Source organism: Acyrthosiphon pisum, chromosome A1, assembly GCF_005508785.2.
Source record: "Acyrthosiphon pisum isolate AL4f chromosome A1, pea_aphid_22Mar2018_4r6ur, whole genome shotgun sequence".
Classification (NCBI taxonomy): Eukaryota; Metazoa; Arthropoda; class Insecta; order Hemiptera; family Aphididae; genus Acyrthosiphon; species Acyrthosiphon pisum.
Window position 1 is genome coordinate 33,699,940 of NC_042494.1, and position 11,829 is coordinate 33,711,768.

Here is an 11,829-nt window from a genome sequence, read left to right on the forward strand (position 1 = left end):
ATCAAAATATGTTTAGTTAGGTATATGGATTCGAATTTGTAAACATAAAATAACACTCTTTTTCATGTACTCAGTTTAAAATCAAATATAACTATATCAAATTAAAATGCTTAGTATTTATAATGACTCATGGCACATCACAATGGTAAAAAAGTGTGTACCAAATACCTATATAAAAATGTATTTTTATATTTTCATAGATTCATTTAAACAAATTTTGAATTTCAATAACTTAAAACGTTACCTTTTCTGCTACAGTAAACTTAATTGACCTTTTTTGTTATTATAATTATTAATAGCTTTAATTAGGTATATATCTATATTTTTACAAACGTTTGTTTAAATTTACAATGATAAATGAGTATTAATCAATAACATTAGGTAACAATAATAACTGAGTGTCAATTATTTTAATGTTCAAATATTAAGATTTAATAAGGGGAGAGTGGAAACTTAATCGTCAACCTGAAAATATACATTTTATTTTAATTATGCAATTAGAAATGACTCGTAAGTACTGTGCAAATAAATAAAATACTTTTAAATACATATTCGTGAAAGATGAATATTTCTCGTTAAAAATGTTTTTTTTATGTCAATTAATTAATAACTAACCTAACCTATTGTTATATACTTAATTCTATCATAGATAAATACGTAAATATAATTTGTATTTTTGATACATATTTAGATTTATATATGTATTTAAATTTAATCTTTCCAAAAACTGTAGTAACCGTGTGGTGCAAACGTTTATCTACATTCTACAACTCCTGGGGTAAAATTATTTATAATTTTGTCTAAACGTCATTAATTATATCGTTCACCAATCTAAATTTTTTTGTATATTATAAATACTTTTCTCAAAGTTCTAATGACATTTTGGTCAAATTAATTATACTTTCCTTCACGGGCGGACTCATATGCAAAACTCATCCCCATTACTGATTCTTATGGTGAGAGTGTAATATGGCTATGGTATGAAATAATATATTGCATGAAAGTTCAACTCTAAAAGTTAGCCTAACATTAATATTACAGATGGGAATTCAACCTGCGACTATAAAATTCTGACAATCAATAACATTTTTACAGTTTTATTGTCTTTTTAGGGTTTTTTGAAATGGAAATGGAATTTAGGTACAATGTTATTCAATTAATGAATAGTTACATTAATCTTTTATTGAAATGAATATTGATGGTTAAGGTTATTTTTTTTTTATATTTATCAAGAATCATAAATATTATGCAAGAAGTGCAATATCGCATAATATTACATAATCCATAGATATAATTAGGTATAATAAAAAAACAATAAATTAATTTAATTATCTTTAGTGTAAAAATATAAATACATATAAAGCAATAGTTTTTTACGTCATTTAAAGGGTGAAAATGCAAAAGGTGGTATTGCCAAAAACCAAAATGTTCACAAATCAAGGAAAACTTTAACACATTTTCTGACGACTATAAACATTCAGAATAAGTTTATTTATATGTAAAAAATAAAAAATAAACGATTGACATTGTTAAAATAAATCTACCTAAATTGTAAACATTGTTTTTAATGCTTTAAAAATGTCGTGTCAGACCAAAACGTGGTATTGCAGGTTTTGAAAAGGCAATGGAAATATCACGTTTTAAAGTTGTTCCTATTTCTGTTGATACAAAACGCATTATTTCCTGAAATACCACGTTTTGAAGAAAAATACAATATTGGCAATACCACGTTTTGCAATGATATCAAATATGCTCCAATACTAATAACATGGGAAATAATACGTATTGACTTGAACTTGATTGAATATGTAATACCACGTTTTGCATTGACATTAAATGTGGCAATATCACATTATGCATTGAACACCAGTTTTAAAATCGATTTTATTCACAAAAGTAATCGATATAATTTAATTCTTACTGCAAAATTGAATTTCTCACATTTTTTTTCCATAAGAATCGATGTTTAACTCGATTTTCAACATTTTGGCAATACCACGTATTGCATTTGCACTCTTAATTTATTATGCCATTGTTTCCAATAAGTTATTTAATTGTTAATAATATTTGACATGGTCTAAATTTTAATTATAGAATAATATTCGTTTTAAATTTTAATCCACGCGCACGCAGTGATAATACAACCCCTCTCCCTCTTTCGCACCTTTTATCTTTCACCAAACAATGCATTATATATAACGTTATTTATAAACAGATTAAATAATTACTACATTTAATGGAGTGCGTTAAAATGATTAAAAAATGAAATCGTGTAACAACTAAACTGTATATTTATCATATTATTATAGGATTTCATATTAGCCACGAAATCGAATTTAAATAATTCTAGAACTAGAATACTAATGTGTCTAATACCAGCATAAAGGTTTTCAGTAAAAACAATAAATAAATTGAAACATTTAAGTTGAGTGTTTAATATTTAATAATGAATAAAATTGTGCCTAGACAACATTCCCCATACACAGTCCCCGAATCGATTGATTTTTCCTACACAGCAGCCTGGTGCAAAAAACATGGGAATTAGTGCTCGGTACAAAATTTTGTGGCTTTCCATATTTAGCTATCTCGAGTGAAGAGTGAGTTATATAAATTGTGCATTATTTGCTTCTACATTTTGTCAGAAATCACTTTAAGTGCGGTTGAAGTAGTGTTATCTTGACGTTTCCTGACGAGTGTTTTGCCATTAAGCCCTTACAGGAGTACAAAACGTTTTTCAGTGTTCTACATGCACATAATATGAGTAGGGAGATTAAGATAAATAGTAGTAGCTGATGCTGATTTAGAGAAGTAGATGCACACGCAACAGATTATATCGATCTTATTGTTGTAAGTAGGTATGCATATCGTTCTCCGGAGATTCGTATGTAATTTTCAGATTAATGTCATACATAATATGAGTTATGTGATTGTATTTACAAGTAGACAACTGTTTAGGCGAGTGACGAATTGAAATTAGAAATAAAGTTGATCAGAGAATAAGATATTACAATTATTTTAAATGTGGTGAGATAAGATTTTTGGCATTTTAGCAATCCAAACGTTAGCTGCAAAATGAAGATTTATTCAATAGTTTACGAAATATTAATGTGTTTGGCAGCTCCGCTGACAGTGTTTTGCATTAATATCACCAGTGACTATTAAATCGTTACCTATCTAAGAATTGCTATTGTTCTATTGTTATTTTGTATCTATGTGACAACTATTGTTGAAATAGAAATAGTGACGTAATGTTTAGAAATATGATCGTTTGGTACAGATTCCGCAAGACTGAAAATAATTTTCATTCAAATTAAGATGCAAATAAATAGGTTAAAAAGGTATGAATTATTATTTTGGACCAAGCAAGATCATTGGAAATTGTTGTGATGTCATACCAAGTTCATTATAAAAACTCATTTTTTATTAAATTTTACGAGTAGCAGGATATTTAATTTATGCATTATTCGTCAATATTTTTTCTGAAATTACTTCAGACAAATGATTAAGTGAATACTCGTACTTAAGAAAATAATATTTTAATTTGGCATTCAATTAACTCTGGTTTTGATTTTTAAAATGAACATAATATTTTAATATTTTTTTTATCCTGGAGATAATTTTTGGACAGTATAATTATTAATAAATCAAATTATAAATGGTAAAAGTTTTAGCAGTTATTGTTTTTATAATTTATGTAGACAGTTTGCTAAATGATTTTTAACGCTTTCAACTTTGACAACTCAAAATGTATTCTCTGTAACTGTTGGTAATAGTTTTATTAAAATCATCGAGTGCAAAACTATTCAAATAACATGAAATTATAATAAAATGTATAAGTATGGTTAAGGTATAATACTTATGACGTGTACAAAATGTAATTGAAAAATACATTAATATTATGTATCTATGACAACACTCAGTGCCAAAATTAGGATTCTTGGGGTTCCGGACAAAGTAAATGTATGGGGCCCTGAGGTCTATGTATATAATATTTTTTTATAGATTACCTATACAAAAATAAATAATGATGGTGATTTTTTTTTAAAAAAGCGTCAAAATATAACGTGAAGGCCCACTACCCAGTGACCAGTTATCATTTATAGATAAATATAGATATAATTATGGATAAATAGGAGCCCCGTTCTTCGACAGCAAATTAGATAGCATAATAAATTATAAAAATAAATATTTTTATTTAATACATTTTATTTGATTTAAAAATTAGATTAAAATGCAATTATTAAAAAATTTAAAATAGATGCGGGCGCTGTTGAGCCCCCCCCGAACCAACGATTGGCGGCTTTCTACAGGGGCATTACCATGGCTGCCTCTGCGATTGTCGCGGCACTGATAATACTATAGTCACAGGTACATCTTTGTGGTTGTATACTGTAATAAGTAAAACTTAGAAGATAATATCCTATATATATATATAGTAAAGTTGATACCTACATATAACTGAGAATAAAATGTGCATATCGGTTGCAATACCAACGTGACGATCAAATGGTTAGGTTATAGGTTAGGGCATTGACGGTTATAACGCACAGCAGTGTGCCAAAATCGTGATGATTTTTTTTTTTATTACTATGCATATTGTTATGCCAACAAAAGGCTAATAATTGTTTTTGCGCGAACGCATATTTTGACGTGGCCAATAAAAAACAGTGTTCGGCGTTCGCCGTTACTAAGCCACCACATTCTACGAGGGTTGTTATGCAGCGTAGATTAACCACACGAAGAATGCGTGTGATTAGCTCACACTGCGGAGGTGTGCGTGTCTAACATGAACACATACCTAGTATATGGTATTAAAATGTATTATCCACGTATATAGCGGACCCGTGTGAATATCGGTCGTGGAGAAATGGTCGTGGTAAATATTATGCTTGGTAAAATACACAACGCGGTCGCGGTCAAAACATGTATATTACAATATGTCACGCATATCAATATGGTCACAGGTAGCTACCTGAATTAAATTTGCCGAAAATTGAATGAATAATATCAAAAGTGACACTAAACCATTTACAATGTAACTGCGAGATGACTGATTTTCACTTAGTGATTCCGAGTAAGCTGCAACAGTCTTGACGATCAAAATGTATCAAATTTAAATTCTAGTTTTCGTAATCGAATTGCCGAATCCTTCAAAAAATTTTTGATTTTTTAGAGGATGATCTACAGCCTAAATAACTTGCATTATACGCACCGATGCACTTAACATTTTGTGTGTCAAATATTGAATTAAGACCAAAGAATGTCCCATTTTAATCAATTATCGGTTAATAATCTTTTCATTGTAACCAAATAACCCTCGTTAATTTTAAATCTGTATGCTTTTGTCGCTATACATACAATACAAAGAAATACTCGACTAAATCGATTTATTATTTATTTATTAATACCTTATATGTTTTGCAGTATATTTCTGTATTCTTGAGAATAAAAATAATTATTTGGGAAAATATAACTTAAATAAATATTTAAAAAAAAAAATGTATGCTCTCAAATAACCCTAATGGCCATACTTGGACGTTTTTATTTTCCGTGATCAATTTGGAGGTATCGATTTACGGGGCGCCGACCATAATATTAGAGCAGGTCTACTGCTGAGTAAACGATTGAGTAACTTCATTTAATTACCTACCTATAAGTACCCAATCTACGGTGATCAGCTAGTAATAAAAATGTGAGTAAGGTAAAAAAAAATATATCCAAAATGACTGGCCGTTAATGAATTTACGATATAATCTAGCCGGACCACTGTAACCAGTAGAAATCAATTATTATTATTTTTTATACTTAACACTATTCTTTAATAAACACCATATTATAAACATTAGATCAATTATTAGTGTAGATATGTGTTTTTACACATATTTATGATTTGAGAATGGATCACCCATTAGCACCGCCGGGTCTGAATAACCACAAACAAATTTTAAATAATTATGTATGTACACAATTACTCGAGCTGATACATTTAAAGTTATTTTCAGTTACTTGTATTTTATATGTTAGGATAAAAATAACGTTTAATTTCTGTTTTGTAAGTCACATAAATGTAAATTAGCATAAATTAACCTCAAATATATCATATCTGTATTTATATACATATAATTAAAAAATGTATTTTGTATATTGCTTAAACGTTATCTATAATATATACAAACATACAGGTATACAAAATAACTATTTATGAATTTTTATTGGCAATAATATGTTGGTTTGATTTATTCTTTTTAAACTTGACTTTAATATCTTAATAATATTACAAAAGTTATAGAAGAAAGTATAAATTTATTCAAAATAACAATATAAATTGATTTTAGAAAAATATTTATTGACCATTTATTGTTATATATTATTATTTTAATATAAGCAAGTATGGAGGTGCATACTTTACTAAAGTAATAGATTTACAGGTTTCCATTTCAATCTTTAACATATACATCAACATTTAACTGGTATTATAAAAACGTATATAGCATAGCCCATGATAGGTGTAAGTACCTATTATTATAATATTATAAATCATTATTTACTACGTATTATAATATCAGTAGGTACTTGGTATAATAATTATTGTGTTCTGTTTAACATTAATACTTTTTTTAAATATAATACTATTATTCATTTTAAAATGTAGAAAACATGTTATAACTGTATCATATATGTCAACTGTGACATTTATGTATTTGATTATAATTTATAAACATATATGTTTTTAAATATAATATTGTCGATTAGCTACTTTTACTGTTACAAACAAATAATATATATTTTATTATTGAGCCATAACGTTATAATTTTAAAATTCTTATTTTGATTCTGTACGAATATAAATGTTTATTTAATGAATATTAATGATTCATAACTTATAATGGATAATGCAATGTAGAATATATATTATAATATAATATATAAGGAGATGTTCCTAAAAAGTGTTGTAATTAATCTAAAATGTATAAAGAATAAAAGTGTGGAATTCGTTGGTCCAATCTTGCCCTTGTACTTAATTTCCCCCTCGAGGACTATTTGAAATTAAATGCAAAGTATTTACGTTGCGGTAATTGCCTTTGCTGAAACGGTATTGGACGTAAAATATAACGTTGCAAACGTAATAATTTCCTTTTTCAAACGTAACATTGCAAAAAGAACGGAGAAAAAGTATATTAAAAGAATACGGAAACATTTTTTTTTTTTAGTAGGAATAACCAACAACCCAGATGACTGGAGTGTAAAACATTAAGTACAGCGGTTCGGCAATAGTTGGCAGGGAAGGGAGGGTTGTGGATGACAGGATGGTGAAAAGATTTTACGAATGAATGCGCTGCGTTGTCGTATCTAAGCTATGCTAACAATAAAATACATATAATTAATCCTCAAAGGAATGTTTTTGTTGACTTTGTAATCAGCATACACACCACAATGTGTAATAATATCATTATATTATTCGACCCACGTGAAATGATTAGAGGCATCTGTAGTGCAACTGTAACTGATAATTGTAGCCACCGTAGTGGAGCATAATATTATAACAAAGTTAGAATAATTTACCTTAAATAACGTATTATACATTTATACCATTATGACGTAAATGTTTCGGATTTTATTGTAAAATGTTATAAGTTATGACAGTTGTAGTATCTTAATTTAATATATTAATCAATTGCTATAGCTGACGAATAAAGCCGCATATTTATTAGATATTTGGAACTTTTTGCGATTATTAATTATTTATCAATCATGAGTACGTACCATTATGTCAGTGTTTAATTGAATGTTATATACCCGTTATAAGATAACATTAAAACTATACTGTTTTATAAGCTTTAATTCATAAGTATCTTAGGAGATATTTTATTCACATAGTATAATATCTAAATATTAAAATACTAATTAGTATTCAATATATTACAGCCACATATTTCAATTTGTTACGTAAATTCTTAATAACTTCTGATAATTTCCTTACTATTTATTAAAAGTATTTTAACCCTACATGTAGTAAAACAAGTTTTTAATTAATTCTGGAGTAAAACACATTTTTGTGACTAATTATAGGTAGAAACTATAGTAATGTGTAATAACAGTTTCATAAAGGATCAATTAGCATATTATTATATTATTAGTTCATGTGAAGTACAGTCACTTATGCATGTAACTATGGATGTAAATTACATTTATTAGTCAAGTTTTTAGTACATAGTTATAATAATTTATACTTTTATTTCTTAGAATCCGGACTTGTAATGCACTATGTAAAATCAAGTTGAGGCAAATGTCTACAGTTAATCGTTTCCAAACTAAATATAACACAATATCTATAGTAAAGTAATTATACTTTGATATAAAATAGTTAACGTTTTAATATTTTGTGTTAAATATATGATTAAAATATATTACGCATATTATGCGCATGTTTTTGAAACATTCGTCGTAAAATAATCATATAATTTAAATAATATTTTGATAAATATGTGCATGTAAGTTTTATTTTGTTTATTGGTGGTTATTATGCAAACTTCATAGAAATACAACGCGTTGTGTACGACATGTTAAAATAAAATGGCAACATACGTGGTCTTCGTGCGTCTTGTTTAGAATCGTAACGAAGATTTATCATTTCTATTATATAATGTTTAATTAATATTATAATGTACAATACACCACTATGCTATGAGAATTTGAGCAAACTGAGTTGAGTGCTAATATTCTTCATCAGTTGATCCCTGTACCCTACATTTAGTTCCGGGCCTAATAATGTTTAGTATTTTGAATAATTTAAAATTGTAATACCTACGTCAATTCCAAGCTTCTTTTTAAAAAAATTCAATGGAGTACTATTAGTTGCTGGTGAATCCCGGAAAAAAAATCTCCCGGAAAAAAAATCCCCAGACTACAATATTACTCACAACTACATGCAAATGGTTGAACAAATATTTTTTAAACGTTAATAATTAGTATCTATAATTAATATTTAATTACAAATACGTATATTATATTATATTATATTATAATTTATAAATAATATTTTGTTTTCAATTACGATAATATATTACGTGTAATTCAAATTAACTAACTTAACAACTTCACAAATAGATATAGCATATAAAAATATTTCGAATGATCGATACGTCAAATAATACAGTTAAAAACATACTATACAAAAATATTATTCAAAATATAGATAATAATAATAACATAAATAAATAACTATAAATAATTTTAATATTATAATGTACAATACACCACTATGCTACGAGAATTTGAGCAAACTGAGTTGGGTGCTCATATTCTTCATCAGTTGATCTCTGTACCCTATCCTGGTTTTTACATATTATTATTAATGAACTGTATAATTGTCTAAAAAATATAATCCTACAATGTATTGTTATGATTTTTATTACATTCGCTACTTACTAGCTACTACATCTCGAATAGGTTCAAATATTTTTCTATTTTTTCAGCCAGGTGTCGTTATACTGAAATTATGATAATTATTTAGAAATTTTGAAGATCAAAACATGTGTCCCAGTTGGATGTATCTAAGTGGCTTAGATGACCTGGATAATATTATATTTATTTATAAATTCCTTTTTGTCTGTTCTAATATGTAGAAACATAGGTACTACATATTTTTTTACACAAAAATATAAAAAATGAATTAAAAAAAAATTTACATTAGATAATAATAAACATCTACGTAAATTATAAACTAACTTTTCTTTTTAATAATATAAAATTGTGTCTTTTTTTCCATTGGTCTAAACTTGGCTAGAATAAATTATTCAGTAACGTTTTCTTCTTATTACTATTATTACATACTTTATAATAATATCAAAAAACTAATGGCTGTAGACAAAACGTTAAAAATAACTTTTGCTTATACATATTTATTTTATTATTTTCTTAGATAGAATGAATAACTCATTTTTGAATAATCATATATTAAACAATAAATACTACAAATTTGATAAATACAACTTTGAATAAATTCATTATGAACATCGATTTTATGTATATTTTTGAGTAATTATGAAAACATTAATTAAATAATTAATTAAATAAATAGGTACAAAATACAAGTCTGTAGAATAAAAAAAAAATGGTTGCTTTGTTTGTAACCTACATTGATTAATTTATGTTGGTCATAAATTTACAAGTGAATATAAAATGATTTATAATATTTTTTTATACCACCTCTCAGGTTATGTTAGGTAATATTAACATTATTAAATATGCATATAAAATTTAAAAGTCAACGATCGTTTATATTATATAAGTTGTTTTTACGCTAAATTTAAGAATCCTACGGAAAATTTATACAATTTCCATGTAAAAAGAATTCAAAAACAAAATGTAGAATCATTAGTTTCTACTTTTTCTGTAGGCTAAACAACTGAAACTGGGAAAAGTTTTAATGAATTTTTATTTTTTTTTATTATTATTGTTTCAAAGAAAATGATATGTTTTGCACAGTGAATAGCTATTGTAACTATGACGGCTGGAAAAGGAAATGATTTTCGAGTGGTCGTGTGTAGGAGGTATACCTCCAACTGGAAATGGGCTGAATATAATCCCGGATGCTTTTAATACTTGCAGGTTTGCCTTCCGTTTTGTTGTAGTTCAAGATAATCTTCTATTCTTGTGTAAATTGAAGTGTATGGGTTGAAGCGCAATTCGCTAGTGCATTACTTAGGACAAAACCAACACCGCTGTCTCTCATACAAAATATTGGGTAAAAATAAAAGGGCTTGTAATAAATTTATTTTCAAAATACTTGAAATGTTTTTGTATTATAGTCATCGTAGTATGTCCATTTAATATTTTTATTTACAATATACACAATTGTATTGTTATTGCAGTCTGAAATATTGTAAAACAAAAATATGAAATTAAGTTGTAGGTACATAACATTTTATAATAAACGTGAAATCCCCCGATAGTAGACTTTAAACTTAAAAGAATGTATTAAAAATATTTTTCTTTTAAGTGCATTTTAAATATCATTAAATGTTATATAATTATTCTACGTAAACTTTTTATTTGTCTCTTGGTCTAACTACTTAAGCAAATAGTATAATATACATAATATATTATAATAGTATAGTGATAGTAAAAACACTTTTATTTTGTTTTAATTTAAAGTTGAGGGCTTACTAAAAAAAACAGATTATTCTTAGATATGAGTTTTTTGGAATTAAATTATATTCTCGTTTTTAATATATTATATTCAATCATTGCGATGGATTCAATTACATATTCACTATCAAGAACATATAAACTCATACAAATATAATATTCACTCTTTCCAACATGTTATATATGTGGCACTCGACATAATATAGTGACTGTAATAAAAGGAAATCAAGATATGTGAGGTGTCCAGTGTCTCCTGTAAGCTGTCGTTTCAATTTACTCATTACTTTTATTTTGTTTGAAAACTTCACACCGTTTTTACTAGACATTTATTAAGGAGACTGGATACGATTGTATTTGGAAAAAATATAAATCAATAGGTATCTATTGTACAGATCAACTTTGAGACGCAATAAGACTTTTGTTCCCCAAATTTAAGTTTTTTAATATATGTATATTTTTGTAATATCAGTATAATACAGTTTACAAAAATAACATGTGATTGAAGCGAAAAATATTACTTGTTAGTGCGAGAAAACGTGCGTCGGTGTCTTGCAAATGTGTGTGTGTGTGTGTGTGTGTGTGTGTGTGTGTGTGTGTGTGTGTGTTTGAGATTGCAGTGATATGCGTGAGTCACCCTAATGATAATTTATACTAACCACTAACTAGCAAGCCAAGCAC